Source organism: Neolamprologus brichardi, chromosome 3, assembly GCF_056152115.1.
Source record: "Neolamprologus brichardi isolate AB-2024 chromosome 3, ASM5615211v1, whole genome shotgun sequence".
In the NCBI taxonomy this organism is placed as follows: Eukaryota; Metazoa; Chordata; class Actinopteri; order Cichliformes; family Cichlidae; genus Neolamprologus; species Neolamprologus brichardi.
The window spans coordinates 7413549-7431535 of record NC_142106.1 but is presented as its reverse complement, the minus strand read 5'-3'; the positions used below and the strand labels follow the sequence as shown (position 1 = coordinate 7431535).

Genomic DNA, 17987 nt, shown 5'->3' with positions numbered 1-17987 from the left:
GAGCAACATTCAGGCATGTAACACAGTAATACATTTTTTACATATTCAGCAGAGAGAGTTAGCTGTGTGCACTACAAAAAAAGGCTGTTCCCATTCTCAGCATCGCTCCTCTCTTTCCCTGAGTCCTTGACAATTCTCCCTCTCACGATGACGTTTTCATCGAGGCTAAGGAAAGAGTTTAGGGAAAGGAGACAGGCGCTAATTTTGAAATAACACCCCCACGTGGTTACGTTTTGCAGCTGAGTCACGTGACCGCACAGCAACAAATCAAAGCAGAGCCGGGAAAAGGGGCGGAGCAAAGTGTGTGTGCTGGAGAGGAGTCGCGCAGAGAGAGCTGCTTTTTCATGAAATCATAAAGTAGTAAACTTACAGGAACATATACCACTACCAACGTTTGGATCGATATCTGCATCGATCTGCACACCCTTGTCTCCTGGATCATAGCTGAGATCAGCGTGAACTACGTGGTTCTCTGCTCCCTGATCTGTTTCCTGTGTTTGGAAAGACTTCCAGCTTCATCACGGAGTTTCTCTCGGTTTGTGGCCTCATCTAAAGGTAAGCACCGAGCTAACTTTAATGTGGGTTCAGTTTATGTTGAGAATAATAGATTGCTTGGTATACATTGGAGTTAGACAGACTGTAGAGTTTGTGATTGCTTGCAACATCATATTATGGCGGTTGCTAGAGGGAAAGAATATAGGGCTTTGGAGTTTACGTCACGCCGCAATGCATTGTGGGAGCGCGGCACCATTTCCGGGTCTACAATCAAAACAAACACACTGTGTTGGAACGACGATTACAAGATGCTTAAAAGCAGCTCAAAAGAGAATGAACTGTATAGAGACCGATTTCGTTCAGAGGCGAAGCGGCGGTACTTGCAGAAAATAGCGTGCATTGGAAATGTGGACCCGTATGAAATACGGCCGTGGAGTAGAAACCCTGAAGACCAACCGCTACTGACGTAGCCTGACATATTTTCGTACCTTGTCTGTGGTGTCAGCGCGTACAAGTCGTCATTCAAACAAAGGTAAGTCAGCTCGAGTACTGCGTGTGAAATGCGTTTGATTTCCCTGCAAACATTCACATTAGTGCAGCATAAATTCATTCATGAGGGGAAATTACAGTGAGAACATGTGGAGGCTGTTAGATGGATAACATAGTGAGTTCAGTGCATTGATGAGACATTGTCCTGAATGATTTAGTTATTCTCTATGGTTAAAGAAATTGCAATGATTTATTCATATTTATTATAAATAATTCTAATTACACATCTTGCTTCCATATTTGTATCTTGTGTCACTAAAAATACATTTTATTTTAGTTTTATACATTGATTAATGACCTGCAGAATCTCCTTATCATATTAAGTGATTCATAATTGTCACTTTATGCTTTCTCCATCTCTAAAGTGATGACATCCTTGCATTACATACTTTAGGTTCATTTTCTACAGGCAGGTTTCTGACAGAGAACAGGCAGATTTACACTATAACATGCAGCGTTCTATAGATGGACACATAAAGAAATGAAAAATTACATGTATGTGCTAACTTTCTAAAAACATTGTTACATTTATGATAAAGTAGATTAAACACATTTATGTCAGCCTTGGCTCATAGTTCTTGTCTTTAAATGAACTTTGTGTGTTTTAGGTACTGCACTCTCAAAGACTGAATGAACCAGCATTGCAGCCATGGGTCACTGTGAGCATCACAGGGAAGGTTGAAGCCGCCCACTGCACCTGTAAGGCCGGAGTCGTGGAGACCTGCACCCACGTCACTGCTCTTCTGTTTAATGTAGAAGCAACAGTGTTGATCTGTGGCACAGGACTGTTACAGATGAACCTGCATACTGGGTTTTGCTGGGTAATGTGACCAAGATACAGTCAGTGGTTGGTCATAAGATAGACTTCTCCTCTTCAGCTGCCCAAAAAAAGGCTCTTGATCAAAACATAAACATACCATCCGTATTGAAAGGTAAAAGGAGCCGTCCTCAAAAAAGAAAAATCCCACCTGCTACTGTGGAGGAGTTGTCACTGCTATAATGCCATAATGTTTTATCTAGGGGTCTAGATTTATGCCTGTAGTGCACTGCCGTGTAAATAATTTGCATTTACTGAATATGTACTGACTGAGTACCACTGTTCAAAAATTGAATAAAGAAACAAACTAATTTTTGCCTCTTTTTTTAAATTAAAGCCACTTTATAGAACATCACATCAGTTACAGTGTAGAATCCATATCATTTATAGTTTACAAGTCACAAAATGTTTACATAAAATCATGACAGTGTTTACATGATATCACCCACTACTAACACTACTTTATTTACTGTATCTTTTGAAAAATTACCGCTATTTATACAGCACAAGACTTAAGAATATTTAACAGTTGCAAGTTTCATTTTTCCCTGGTTTTATTATCACACTGTTCAACAAACGCAGCAAACCTTCACCATCTTATCCAGAAGGGTCACCTCTTCACCCTGACAGGGAAGAAGTAATCTGATTGGCATGGTGGTATGTTTGAAGCAGGTCCCTTGTGTAGCGCTGGAACCCAGTCACGATATTTCATCCATTTCATTGGCTGGTTTGCTGAAATAATGCAAAAATAATTAGCAACTCTATAAATAGAAGGTAGTTCTGCAAAATCACTCAGTAGGATGTTTGTTCTAATTTGACCTCAGAGCACATCGAAAATAAAACTAATAGGCTATGTAGAGTGATACGAACATATTTAGAACTTACTGGAATGAAAATGTCTGTAGTACACCAACAGATATTTGGAGATGGAAGAGAACTGGTTATCAGCTCGTCTCACAGCTGCTATCCAGGCTAGACGCCTTCGTTTGGTAACATCGATACACGAGCTGCCTCATGTTGCTTCCTGGTTGGGAAAGAATGAAAAGACAAACCATTTTCAAGCTTATTCTCTTGCCGGTCATGCGATCGAACATTGCAGCGGACCATACAGCAAGAACGAACCATGGCTGTTGTGTGTGCTTTAGACCCCCAAATGGTGGATTGGGCCAAAATCCTTTCTACGCCCACCCCCGTGACATCACGCTCCAAAGCCCTATATATAGAAAAATAGTCTTGGAATATGAACAAAAGGATGGAGTGCAGGGCAGGAGAACAGCCAACCCCCAGGACAGGAAGCCACAGGTACAAGCCTGGGGGAGGGCAACCCCAGGGTGAATAATAGAGAGAGAGTAGTGGAAGCCTACTGAGCAGGGGTGCCAAAGGGCTACCCCCGCCGCCTGCCCCCCCTTACGCTATAAAGGTGTGTGTGAGGAATGCTCCTCAGATCAGCCTTTAGAATAGGACTTCATAGGATGATCTCCAGATGCGTCTGTATTTTATTTACTCCCAGCCAGGGGCGATTCTAGGATCAGAGCTTTGGGGGTGCTGTCAGTCCCTGCATCCTTAGATGTTGTTGCTGCAAAAGAAGAATGGATTGGAATAAAAAAAACAAAACATATCCTAACCTTAATTACTGGGGGAGAATAATGAATGATGCTCATAGTGAGTAAAAAGTAAACTGAGTGCATTTTTTGGACAGAGATTCACATTTAATGTATATAATGTATAATACAGAAACATTAAAAAACACTCCCAAAACAGAATAAATTATTACAAAATATTAATAAAAACTATAAAAATGGAGGCAACTTTGCCTATGTTAGAATGTATACAATGTATTAATTTTTTTTTACTGCAGATACTAATTTTACTAATCTAATAATAATAATTTTGTTGTTGTAAGATTTATGAGTTTCATGCTTTCATAGTGGTACTTAAGAGACCATGACATTTTTATCAGGTGCTACACACTGTAAAAAGTTTGAGAAACACTGATAAGTGTATGTGTGCTTTTGGAAAACATTTTCAGCTTCAGTACAGAATCTTTGAAACAAGCTCACTGAAAACACTTTTAGAATATAAACAGAGCACTCTGCTTCTCTTTACAGATCCTCACTCGACCAGGGCACCGTTTGGCACTTTCTGATAGTGTGCAAATGTGGTAAGATAAGATAACTCTTTATTGTCATTGCACAGTCATACATAGTACAGTAGTACAATGAAATTGGAAAACTGTCCTCTGTCGGCACTACATATAACACAACACGACACGATATGACACATCACATCACAACACAACACAGTATATTAACTTAGTAATAAAAAAAGAAGAAGTGTATGTGTATTGCACACTGTTATTGTTGCACATTAATTATTATTGCACCTTGTTATAAATATAAATATTATTGTTATTGTTTTAAACATTGTTACCTCCCCCCTAAAAAAGTCCAGGGAGGTAGCCAGTCAGGTCAGCTATTTGCATTGATCAGGGCTATTGCCCTGTTGTAAAAGCTGTCCTTGAGTCTGTTTGTTCGGGACCTCAGCAGCCTGAACCTCCTGCCGGACGGCAGCAGCTTAAACACCCGATGTCCTGGGTGTGTACCGTCCCGTAGGATGCTGCGTGCCCTCTTGAGACAGCGAGTGCTGTACAGGTCCTTCAGGGAGGGAAGAGGATGTCCAATGATTTTTTGGGCCATATTGATGACCCTCTGGAGTGTCTTTCTGTGTGCTGTGGTGCAGCTGGAGAACCACACACCGATGTAATATGTCAGCACACTTTCAATGGAGCAGCGGTAGAAGACGGTCAGCAGCTCCTTCTTCAGGTCCATTTTTCTGAGGATTCTCAGAAAGTGGAGACGCTGTTGGGCCTTCTTTAAAACCGCAGAGGTGTTAGAGCTCCATTGGAGGTCTGTGTCTATGTGCACACCCAGAAACTTGAAACTGGAGACCCTTTCCACGCACTCCCCGTTGATGCTGACAGGCTGCAGCTCAGACTTCCTCTTTCTGAAGTCAACTACCATTTCTTTTGTCTTGGTGGTATTGAGGTCCAGGTTGTTATCTACACACCAATCTGACAGCCTCTGAACTTCAGCTCTGTATGCCGTCTCATCTCCCCCTGAGATTAGCCCCACCACGGTGGTATCATCTGTAAACTTGATGACTGTGTTGTCTGGGTGGGAACTAACACAGTCATGTGTGTACAGAGTGTACAGTAGGGGACTCAGTACACAGCCTTGTGGAGAGCCGGTGTTGAGGCTGAGGGCTGAGGAAAGATGAGGGCTGAGGAAAGATGAGGCCCCACTCTAACTCTCTGTACACGGTCTGAGAGGAAGTCTCTGATCCAGCGGCAGGTGGTAGAAGGAAGTCCGGTTTCCAGCAGTTTAACTATTAGTCTGTCCGGGAGTATCGTATTAAAAGCAGAGCTAAAGTCAACAAAGAGCAGCCTGGCGTAACGGCCCTGCACTTCCAGGTGAGAGATGGTGGTGTGGAGCGTTGTAGCAATGGCATCTTCAGTTGATCTGTTAGCTCTGTATGCGAACTGGAGTGGGTCGAGTGTGGGTGGCAGGCAGGACATGATGTGACGTCGGACAAGTTTCTCGAAGCACTTCATTATAACAGGTGGTGGTACATGTACTGCGGCAGTCATACAGACAACTAGATGGTCCAAAAGTTGGCCTACCTATTTCTGGCTGAGGTTTTAATAGAGTTGTGGCTGAACCACATAAAAATATATCATTGATTTTAATCTCCCCAATCAATGATAATGTTATGTTGGAATGTTGTTAAAGAGGGTCAAAAATGTTTCAACCCAGTTTGTTTAGCAGATTCTGTAATAGCAGCTTTAATATAGGGAGAACACAACTTCCAGATTGTATGAGCAAAATTAGGTTTTGTCTCTTTGTCAGTTTAACAGTTTCTGTTTTGCCTCTCAGTTGTCTGTTTTCTTACCTGGTTCTTCCTGACCTTGTACTTTCTCCTCACATTCCCCTCTTTCCTCTCTCCCTCTTTGGACTGACAATCATACACAAATAGATTGTATTCAATTAGATGAAAATTTACATTAATATGAAAAAAATACTATTAAGATCACTAACAAACAGTCCTCTCTCAGTATCCATTGCAAACAGGACAGTGGTAACAACAGTAGGCTGCGGACAATCGTAAGTTTTAGATTTTAAGTAGGCTATATAAATTTCAATGGGAGCAACAGGACGATTAGATGTGGCTGATTTTACTACAGAGTAGGACGGATTGTAGAGTAGCAAACATCGTTGGAAAAGACATTTTCAACACTGCAGGTTACCTGGGTGTGATGTTTTTCTGCTAAAAAGAAACATGGCCCGAGTCCTACCAAACTATATAAAAAGTAACTGAAGGTTGAATGCAGCTAACATGTCCTGTTTTAAGCCAGACACTCACACCTCCGCTCCGCTGCGTCTCAGCCACGCCCAAAAACTGCTCCCAGCGCAAATGAAGACGTCTGATTTTGGAAGTAAAAGTCTCAGCCTGATTGCTACCATCAAAAAGAATCATACTCCAACAGCTCCTGGATGAGGTCTTCTGCTGCTTTCCTCGGTATCTGTTCACAGTTTATTGTGAAGACGTTCAGAGAAGAGTGAGGCTGCGTCCACACTAGCCCGGATAGATTGGAAAACAGTGCAGAAACAATGGGTAGGATGGTATGTCAGGTAGGATGGATTCCCAGAACACTGGCTCTTTGAAAAGTGGCAGCAAACTGTTGAGGAAAAGCACAGAGTTTTTTAAATGGACTAACAATGAGGTGGACTTGTTGCTGTGAGTAACACAAAAGTAAAAAGTTGGAAAAGTGATTGAGAGTTAAATAATTTCAAGAAATCTGGAGCATGTACAGACTGATATTAATCTTTAATAGGACTGTCAAAATTGAGAGCAAACAAAACAACTGCTGTATAATGCCCTCAACTATCTTAGTTTAATTGGTCACATGACTGCATCATAAGGTTAACATGCGTTATCGTTTTAGAAAGTTTTGGTTTCCACACTGCAACGCAAATCCACCGTTTCCAGATGTATTTGTTTTCAAGAGCGTTTTCAAACCACTGCGCTTTCCATCAGCGAAAACGCAGCCTCAGTTTGGACCGGATGCCAAAATGGAGAGAAAACGATGCATTTTCAAACAAAACGCATTAGTGTGGACATAGCCTCAGGCTACACTCACACTATTCAGCTGGTGTTTCCACTTCAATGTAGTCCACGTCTATTCCATTAAAATATGCTCTACAGTGTCAGTCCCATACTAAACACACTAATCTGGCTAAGTGTGTTTTGCTCTCCCACAAAACCATCTTCACCTGTGTCTCTTTCTTCTCTCTGTACTAAAACTAGAACCTCTGTTGTAATTTAACACTCAGTGTCTTCCGTGTTGGGTGATTCTCTGCGTTCTTTCTCCTCTTCTTGCTTCAATCTCAGGGGTAGACTGCCCTGAGATATGTTTTTCCACAGACTAGGGGATTATTCTGCCCCTGCAGTTGAGATTTGAGATGGACAGATCCGATATTATGTATTGGTCCGATACTCACCTAAATTACTTGATCGGTTATCGAAAAGAAATACAAAATTTAATCCGATCCTTTAAATATCACAAAAGCACTTCACAAAAACTGCGCAGCATGCGTCACGTGATAGAGCGGCTGTGGCGTAAGAGAGCTGTCGGTGTTCTGGTGGAGCATTTGGAGCATCGCTACAAAACCAGCATTTCATCCCCGAGAAAGCTGTCCCGGAGAAAGCAAGAAATCATTTCCCACGTTAAGCTTAACAACTGATATATGGAGCGACTGCCTCTTCTTCTCTCCCCCTCCCTCTCCTGTTGCTACTTCAATCATGAAACTGATCAATGATCAGCTGATCGGCTGACTTTTATCCTAGATGACTTTTATATCTCGTCGGGACTGGATTTTATATTCCTGATGGAAACTTGGCTTGGACGCGGTGAGTTTTCTTCTTTCTTGGAACTCCTTCCCCCCGATTGTTCATTTTTCAGCTCTCCCCAGACCAATGGTAGAGGTGGAGGGCTAGCTTCAGTATTTAAAAACGATTTTCGCTGTCGGCAACTGCCACCTGTTTCATATGCCAGCTTTGAGGGGCAGCTTTTGGAAATGAACTGCGCTCCATCAGCTGTCTGCGCGGTGGTTTATCGTCCACCGAAATGCGTTAAGGATTTTAATCTCAATTTTGCTGACTTACTGGGGAATCTTATGTTAGGATATGGCCGTGTTTTAATTGCTGGTGATTTTAACATCCATGTATGCTGTGAGACTGGACCACTAGTAAAACATTTCCTTGTCCTTATTGACACTTTTAACATGCAGGGCTCGCAAAATTGCTAGCCCAACGTCCCGGGGCTAGTGATTTTTTCCAGTCGGGCTACCAAAATCTATCTCTGCCCTGCCCGTCGGGCTATCATAGGAAGGAAAAATATATGTCAAAGCTTTTACATTCTTTTGGAAATGTAGCTGGGTAATTATGTCATTGGCATCGGTGAGCCACTGTCATTATGTGACATATTGAAATCGCGTTTGAATTTGGGCTTGTTTTTTTGCTTTCACTTTGCAATCGCGCGAACTGTGAACTGAGAGCGAAAGCACTGATTGGTGAGTGACGATAATTTGTGCACCAATTCCTCTGACATCGTCCTTTCAATCGTTAGCTTACTATGCAAACATGACAAGTGAAATCTCCCGCAGCTTAAACATGTGAGAGGTTGATCGCGCAGAGAATCGCTGAGCGTTATGTGAGCGCGTGTGTAGAAGCAGCAGGATATATATTTTAGTTCTGCTGAGCCAAATAAGACAGGTCAGGGTGAAGAAGTGACAGCCGAAGAAAAGCTTACCACAAAACGGAAAAGTTATGACAAATCAGACTATAAGGCAAAAAGAAAGTGCAGCTTTATGGTTTCATGGACAAAAGAATTTCTGTGGCTGCAATATGACAAGCTAAATAACCAGGGCTGCACATAAGTGGTCCGCAGGTGCGCATTCGCTGTCAAAATAAAAAACGCGCACAAGATAAGAAGTTGCAACGTGTGTTTGTGTACATAAGATTTTCTGGAGGAGGACAGACGTTTGTTTAGAACTCTTAAAGATGTCGAAGAAGCAAGCTCCTTTAAGCAATTACTTTGGTGTTCCTCCACCTCCAAAGAAATGTCAGAAGGAGTCCGAACCACAAAAGAAGCGTATTCTCGGAAAAGTGGTTGCAGGAGGTGAGTTGGCTTCAAACAAATGATGAACGCACAGAGATGTGGTGCAGAATGTGCCGTGAAAATCCCACTCTAGCGGACAAAAACAGTGCTTTTTATATGGACGCAAACGCGCCTTGCAACCTCTTATCTGGTGCGCGTCTTTTATTTTGACAGCGAATGCGCACATGCGGACCACTTATGTGCACCCGTGTAAATAACATAATGTTCTGCCGGGTGTGTTGTTGGTTTTCCCTCGATTTCTGAGTCGACAAGTGCCTTTGTTACTGGGACCAGTAATTTTAAGAAAGGCCCCCATTAGAACCCATGAGAAATGCAAGAAATGCATTATTGCTCAGTCTGCAATATCTTTCCCAGAGCAAACACCAGTTGCAAATAAAATACTAAAAATAAACCTGAAAAATCTGTTTAGAACAGCGTACTATGTTGCAAAGAGTGAACTACCACTGGCACAATTTAGCAGTCTTTGCAAACTTCAAAAAGCAAATGGCCTAGATCTTGGTTCCACTTGCCTCTTACCCATGACTTCAGTGGAAATTTCAAATTCAGGATCTGACACAGACTGATTCATGTTCTACACAGTTCTTACAAGTTTAAAGAAATGTCTGTTCAATTAGAACCAAGTATTTGAGTTGATGATTGTAATTTTTATACGTTGTAATTTGTTTTTCAACAATTTTTTGATTAATGTTTTGTTTCCATTACAATATTATACTTTAATGTATAACAATATTATACATTAAAGTATAATATTGTAACGGAAACAAAGCAGGAAACAAAACATCAATCAAAAAATTGCTCTCTTTTTTATTCGGGCTACTTAAATTTATTTTGGGCTGCCAAAAATTGAAGAGTCCCTGCCCGAAGGGCTACCAGGGATTTCGAAATTTTGCGAGCCCTGACGTGGAGTTGGTGAGCGAGCGATCTGTGCATCAGATGCGCATAATAAATTCAGTGACTGCTGCTCGCTTTCCCTCCGCTTTTACTAACTCGGTCCTCTGTGATACCAATCCCGGTGCGAAACTATCAGCTGATGAGCTAGCTAACCTTTTTAACTCAATATGCTCCACTATCCTTGACTCTGTTGTTCCACTAAGGACTAAACCCACCAAATCTTCATGTGACCAAGTGGTCGGCGGGGTTAGATAAAAAGTAATAAAATGATAACGCCACCTAGGGGAATTTCACCCCCAGGAAATATATTTAAGAAAAATAAAAAGAATAAAAGGAGGCCGCACAGATTCAAAGATGTGCACTGAGGCAGGTTGGCTCCAATATTAAAACAGTTTTATTTATAGTAAAAATAAATAAAATATTAAAACCCAAGATGTGGCGTCATTGTTGACAGTGTCCTAAAGTGAAAATAAAACAATCAGGGAACTTGGACTTACCAGCAGCCGTGGACCCAAAAGAAAATCACACAAAAAGAAAATCACTGCAGCCCACCCGGTGCTGTACAAAAGAAAGTGTGAAAAACGACCCACCACCTGAGGTCCCAGGGCCACTGGCACGTCCTCCGTTCACTGAAATAAAACACAGAAAAATATGTTAAAAGAATAAAAGGACACTGAGCGTCAGGCTCGCTACAGATCATAAAAAACTAAAACACACTTTAATAAAAGGAAACACACACACACGCAGGAAGGCTTATACCCCACGGGTCAAACTACCACTCGTGCTGGTAGTAATTATCCTCAATCGCAAGCCGGTCTGGCTCCCCGCCGGCTGAGACCGGCAACCAAGGCAATTTAAAGTCCCAGCACGACACTCGGGCAGAGGGTCGCTTCAGCCCGATCACAGAAGCGTGGGTACAAGCAACAGTCCAGATAAAAATAGAATAAAACCAGGCGAACCAGAAAAAGGTAAGCCTACTTAATAAAAACAAGATAAGACGAGACAAGACAAGACAGCAGGCTCCACCGAGGTGGAGTCCTCACAACAGCGGCTGGGAAGGCGTTTCACTCTTCCGGTTTAGGTTGGGCGATTTGCCACGGAGAGGCGAATACAGCAGTCAAACCCTAAAACAGATAAATGTAACCATACACTCTTATAGCTATGAATGCTAATAAAAGTCGTTTTAATGGCTTACCCCAGGAACGGAGGCGCTATACTCTCACTGGTGGGGAAAACACGAGCACCTCTCTCCGCAACGCCGGAATAAAACAAACTGCTGCGCTACAACAGGCCACAAAAACTATATTAACACAAATTCTAGTGCTCGGAGGGAATCTGAGGTTAAGCGAGAGCATACCTGCAGCTGTCATATGATCGACTCTTACTGATCAGTCCGTCGCAGTGGGCCAGCATTTACTGCTGCTTTGCGCCGAATGCACGGGAGGAATGATCCAACAAAAACACCGGCTTGCTTTATACGGGCTAACGCCACCCTGCAATCAATATGCAGGTGGGTTCCCAATTAACCTAGTTGCGCGGCGAAGAGAGCGAGCGCAGGAGAGAGCGAGCGCAGGAGAAAAAAACAAAGGCGAGTAGCCCATCTGGCTACATTCACATCAACCTTGGCTGAATGAAACCACCCGTGCTCTCAGACGTGAATGTCGACGTGCAGAGAGAAAATGGAAAGAAAACAAGCTCCAGGTGTCTTTGGGCATCCTGCGTGACTGCTTAACAAAATATCAGAAAACTGCTAAAGCTGCAAAATCTGCTTTCCTATCCGGTGTAATTTATACCAACTTTCATAAGCCCCGAGTTCTTTTTAATATTTTTAATTCTGTGATTAACCCCTGTGCCACTGTTCCTATGGAGGCTGCCTTTGCACTTTGTGAAAACTTTTTGAATCATGTCATTAAAAAAATCTCAAATTTACGAACACTGTATTCCCAGGCAGTGTTAGACCGAGATCCACCTTGTAAATGCTCGGCTGTTTTTCAGCAGTTTGAGCCTTTGACCTTTTCTGCACTGAAGGAAGTAATTGATCACTTAAGACCGTCTAATTCCCCACAAGATATTCTTTCTTCTCGCCTCCTTAAAGAAACTCTTCATGCCATTGGGCCTAGTATTTTATATTAATTAAATACTTCATTGTCAACAGGTTGTGTACCAGCTGTTTTCAAACATGCTGTTGTGCAACCCATTACTAAGAAGAAAATTCTTGAATCAAATGTACTTTCTAACTTCAGGCCAATTTCTAAACTCTCTTAAGTCCAAAAGTTTGGAAAAGGTTGTTTTCAAGCAACTTCAGACCTTTTTAGACACTCATGGCATTTGTGAAGTGTTCCAGTCTGGTTTTAAATCTCTTCACAGTACTGAGACTGTGGACAAGTTTTTAATGAGCTTCTTTTAACTGTCGACTCAAGTTGTTTTAGTCCTTTTAGATTTGGCTGCTGCCTTTGACACAGTTGATCACAGCATTCTTTTATTGAGACTTGAACACGTTGTTGGTCTAAAAGGCACGGTTTTACCATGGTTTTATCATTATTTAAAACCGTGCCGTGTCAGAGAGGTCTTTTTATGTTGTCTTTTTCTCTTCCTCCACCCCTGTGTGTTGTGGTGTGCCACAGGGGTCTGTTTTGATCCAACTCTGTTCTCCTTGTACATGCTGCCTTTGGGATCTATTTTTAGGAAATACAACATTCCCTTTCATTGTTATGCTAACTTTGCACTGTCCACTTTCTGCTGTAACAAAACAAATTTCCCATGTGTGGGACTAATAAAGGTTATCTTATCTTACATTATTGACTAACCTCGTATTGTGAATGGATTATCTCAGTTGTTCTCCCCTATTGAAGTTTTGGTCCATTTACAGCGTATTTCCATGCGATTGCATTTGTCAAAAAAAACATCGGGAACTTTTATCGAGTAGAAAAAAGTTGGCGTTCATCCTCCAGCCTCAATGTGATATGCTTTGTTATGCTAACATAGCTGTATCGCTAGCGATCACTAGCACAGCATTATATACCAGCTAGCCCAACTTCAGTAACCCTACAAAGTTCCCTGTTATGTATTTTTTAGAGATGGCACGATACCACTTTTTTATGTCCGATACCGATATCATAAATTTGGATATCTCCCGATACCGATATGAATCGGATATAGTGTGTTTTTTAATCAATAAAAACGTTTTTTTAAATATCTTGCTGCTTTTTGTATAAGAAATATTAAGCAACCTAACTAATAGGGTTCTAAAACTCCCAGCAAAAAGAAAAAGAAAAAAGAAAAAAATAGGGAACCACCCCCCACCCTCCACCTCATGATGCTTAATTGACGTAATCAACTATAGCCAACACAAGGAGCATCTCGGAAATTTGGCCGCCACCCTTATATCTTATATACACCATCACAGACACTCTCAAACAAAGAACATTCCACAGCACATCATGCATACCTAAAGCTTCAGTCCAGCTCATCCTTGACCTTCTCCCACGCTTTTTTTTTTTTTTTTTTTTTTTTCTCGTGCCTGTCCCGTTTGGCTCTTTTGCCATCAGAATTATTGTCTAAAGGCGAAGAAAGATGCCCAACGGATTTTCTTTACCAAATTGACCATCCGAGCTTTGCCGTAATGGTCCATTTGATTCACCTTTTATTCTTTATTTTATTTTCACTTGCTGAATACGGGACAGACTTGACTGGGGGAAAGAAAAGGGAGAAAGAAAGAGGGAAAGAAAAACAGTTGAGAAGAGGGACGGGGGAGAAGGGCAAAAAACAAAAACCAACAGAATAAGCAGAAAAAAAATACATATATCGATCACCTGGATCACCTGTTGAGAAAGAAAAAAGAAAACAAGCAGAAGAAAACGAGAGTAATACAATAAACAACATCACAATGATATATGTGAATATGACAGTAAATACTAAATATTAAACATTATTGTGCAGCACGTAAGATCGACAGCACAGTGTGCTTTGAGGTAGGAGCCAAAAAGGGTGTAGTTTGTGTGTGTGATCACCCGTGTGTACACCTGTGAGCATGGACGCGCTTGTTTTCTTAAAAGGTTCCTTCATGTAATGATCTGCTAGAGGGTGTGAGGGGCCACTGCCCCGTCCTCCAGGGCATGAAGCAGGTATGGAGGAGATCAAAACTCCAGACATCCAGAGGTCCCCAGAACACAAGAGACCAAGGAAGACCAACAGAGGGGCAGCCGTGCCACTGTCCCAGAAAGAGCTGAGGAGAGTCCCAGATGAGGGGTCACTCAGCAGCCACGGAGCAGAAGCCAGGGGGGGTTGCAGTGACGTGCCCGTGAGCTCCGCCGGCAGCCAGCTGTGCCTGAGTGACCGAGCCCCAGGCCGAGAGGCCGGGGGCACCCCACCTCCGAAGTCGCCCGAGCGAGCCCCAGGCTCCAGGCCCTGATAAGCAGCCACCAAGGAGTGAACCGGTGTGTACCCGGACGCCCATCCCCGGACACAAAGAACCACCAACGCACCGATGTCTGAGGGAGTCCGCCCCCGGCAGGGGAAGTGGTGGGGGGAGATAGGCCTCCAAACCTTGGAGGGCCTGAGATGTCCTAAGAGAGGTGGCGTCTGATACCCAACCTGACATATGGACACAGACATACAGGCACACACAGATACAAACATCCATTCCCACCCTCATGCTCTCATATGCACTTACTCCACACTCAACCAACGTGGAGACAGACATAAAGAGACGCTGTACACACAATCACACTCCCCAAGCGTACTCTACGAACCGGGTCTAGGTACCCTTGCCCCTGGAGGGGGGAACTGTACCCAGACCCAGGTGGTATTACCCTTTTCCCTGCAGTGGGGAGAAGCAGACCGCCCCGACTCCGCAGCAGCAGGGAGGCCCCACATTCCGGACCCCAGTCGGACGGCCAACTCCTCCTCCTAGCCCCCCTGCTCCAGCAGGCCGCAGAGAACGAGGGTGAGAGAAGACTCCCAACCTCCCTCCACCCGCTCTTTGTAGTGTTGATGTATGTGTGTTCTAAGGTGCATTTAAAACCCAGGAGGGCATGGAGCTACCTGCCAGAGAGCAGCAGGTAAGCGCATAGTCCCTCCTGCTAGCCCTCAATGTCTACGTGTATTTAAAATTGAGAGGTGGGCAACGACGCCAGGGGTGAGGTGTACACCCTGATGGTAATTGGGATTCCGTGTAGCGTGCCCACCCCCAAGATCCTATATCTATGTGTAATGAGAGTGTGAGTAATGTGAATGTCTAAGTTGTGGAATAAAATTGAGGCAGAGGCAGCCAGAAGGGAACAGAAGGGGGGATGCCTCCTCTGCACCCTGGTGACACACCCCTACTCCAAGGCCCTGCATGTGTGGGTGGTTGTGGTGGAGCGGGAAGAGGGAGGCAGCTGGAGATGGGGAGGGAAGGAAGGGAGGGGCAAGTGACCCCTCCCTGGGGCCAGCTCCCCCGCTGACCCCAGTAGGCACCCCCATACTCCGCGACCCGCCAGGGAAGGGGGGCCCAGGCCCATCGGAACTGGGGCCCAGTGCAGCGGCGCCGCCTGGCCCCACAGAGCCCGGGGCAGTCCACCCAACCCCACCACAGAGAAAATTGCACCCACCCCATCATCCACTCATCTTCCAGACTACATAAGACAATAGACGCCCAGGCTGAGATCTTTCTCCACCTCTCCTGTATCTCCCCCTCTTGCAGAGAGAGTTCCTGAGAGAGGAAAGCTCCTGCAAGATGTGACAACCCCCCCCCCCCCCCCCCCCCACCAGTTGAAGAGCCCCCCAGGTGGCTTGACGCACCGGCGGCACCCTGCGCCAGGGGTGGGCCCCCATACACCCACCCGCCCGCAACCCCGGCAACACACCAACCAGGACCCAGGCCCCTGAGGCCTGGCCAGGGCCCCAGGCCAGAGCCGGAGCGCCCCCAGAACCTCACGCCCGTCCTGGACCCACCCAGGGGCAGGCAGGCTACCAGGTCAGTAACCCCCGTCCGTCAGCACAGACCCTGCCCTAGCCCTGCTGCACGTAGCCACGAGGAAACCATCACCTAAGAGCCAACAGAGCCTCTAAGACCTTCTCCCACACTAAGAAACATTATGACCATCCGTCACCTCCCTTAAAGCAGGATGTCTGGAGATCTTCCAGTCTACGATGGGTCCACTGTGAAGGTGCAATAACATGGGGCCCACTTGTGATAACATTCTACATGCATGCATACAAAACATGAACACTAAAGTGAGGAAATAATATTACTATTACTAATGTGTTAGGATTTATAAGAAAAGAAATGTGCCAGCTTTGAAATTCTCCTGAGCTGTTCGCATAAAAGAAAAATCAACAACGTATAACAGAATAGCTTTAGTGTTTTGTTTTGTTTTTAAACTTGAGTATGAACTTATATAAAATGCAGCAAGATATTAAAAAAACAGTTTTGTTGATTATTAAAGGAACTATATCGGATTCATATCGTTATCGGCAGATATCCAAATTTATGAGATCGGTATTGGACATAAAAAGTGGTATCGTGCCATCTCTAGTTGAGATCTGGGATTCTTCTGTCTCAGTCGAGTCAGGACTTTGGAGTCTGCTAGGTCAGATCCTTCTAGATCTCCGCAATGCTTCTTCCAGGCTCCTCAACTGCTGCACACTGGCTCCAGTGAGGTGAGACATCCTCTCCACCACCTCAGACCAGTCCAACAAACCATACACTAGAACACCCAACTTGTTGAGCTTCTAAGATCCTCCACTTACCACTGCAACAAGAGTACCCACTAGACTACCCAAACTCATTGAGTTTCTAGGAACCTGCACCCAATAATTCCAGCAATAAGGAAGCAAGGCTTTCCCCAGTGGTCCGGTTGAAAATCCTCCCGAATCAAATACAGCTCACCATTGCAAATTCTTTGCAGTCTCTCTTTTGGTTTGTTAAAACGTCCTGCATGTGTGAGTTGCTGAAGCATATGTCGCGAGTCCACCCTTTTGAAAACAAAAGAATGATGGGACTGAAGCAATTTTCCCTCAGGATGGCCAGGCATCGCATGCTGGTGATTTAGCAAAACTCACCTGAGGAATCCTGCTTGACAATGCCACATTTTTATGAAAAATTTCAAAATTAGCTGCAACACACCCTGTGAGCTGGATTTGAAGTGGGTTTAATAAACACTTTAAAATTTGAATGGAAACATGCCAGCCAACACAAGGATCATCTTGGAAATTCGGCCGCCACTCTTATATCTTATATACACACCATCACAGACACTCTCAAACAAAGAACATTCCACAGCACATCATGCATACCTAAAGCTTCAGTCCAGCTCATCCTTGACCTTCTCCCACACTAAGAAATGTTATGACCACCCGTCACCTCCCTTAAAGCAGGATGTCTGGAGATCTTCCAGTCTACGATGGGTCCACTGTGAAGGTGCAATAACATGGGGCCCACTTGTGATAACATTCTACATGCATGCATACAACTGGTGAACACTAAAGTGAGGAAATAATATTACTATTACTAATGTGATATGATTTATAAGAAAAGAAATGTGCCACTACAACATGAATAACAAAGCGCTGGTAAATACACACAGAAACGAACAACTACAAGAACAACTACTTCCTGCTTCTGGAAAAACATACATACATCCACCCTTTCCTTGTCTGCTTGGAGTAGGTGCAATCTGCGTGTCAGTGTCGAGTCAGTTAACCATTTGTCCCCATTATCAGTCCAGTCAGTCCCCATTGCAATGTGGAGAAGCTCACTTTACGATCATTTTCCAGCAACACTGTTGTATAGCACTTTTAGTTCCAATCATGCAGGCCTGCTTAAACAGCAGATTCTCCAACAAAACTCTCAGTGCACTCCTCAAATGTGAAAAGAAAAAAAGAAAATAACATACTACAAAATATGAAAATACGAAAGTCTAGTTTTAGGACTTGCCAAAGCATACTCGTCTCCTTAAACTGATAAATCAAACCAAAACTTATTGACAGGTTCCACTTGGTAAAAAAAAAATGTAG

General features: G+C 43.7%; 3 protein-coding genes across 3 annotated transcripts in view; 2 read left to right on the top strand and 1 right to left on the bottom strand.

Annotated features, from left to right (window-relative positions):
- LOC148103302 (polymeric immunoglobulin receptor-like) overlaps nt 1-17987 on the top strand; it is a 796664-nt gene that overhangs the window by 105750 nt on the left and 672927 nt on the right. The gene's annotated exons all lie outside the window — the stretch shown is intronic.
- LOC118456030 (cell adhesion molecule DSCAM-like) overlaps nt 1-17987 on the bottom strand; it is a 533233-nt gene that overhangs the window by 134353 nt on the left and 380893 nt on the right. The gene's annotated exons all lie outside the window — the stretch shown is intronic.
- The window catches only part of LOC148103327 (uncharacterized), a 40073-nt gene continuing 22380 nt past the window's right edge, over nt 295-17987 (top strand). Inside the window, exons 1-2 of the mRNA XM_087831897.1 lie at nt 295-555; nt 3970-4022. The gene's annotated coding sequence lies outside the window, so the exon portion shown is untranslated. The remainder of the gene's footprint in view (nt 556-3969; nt 4023-17987) is intronic.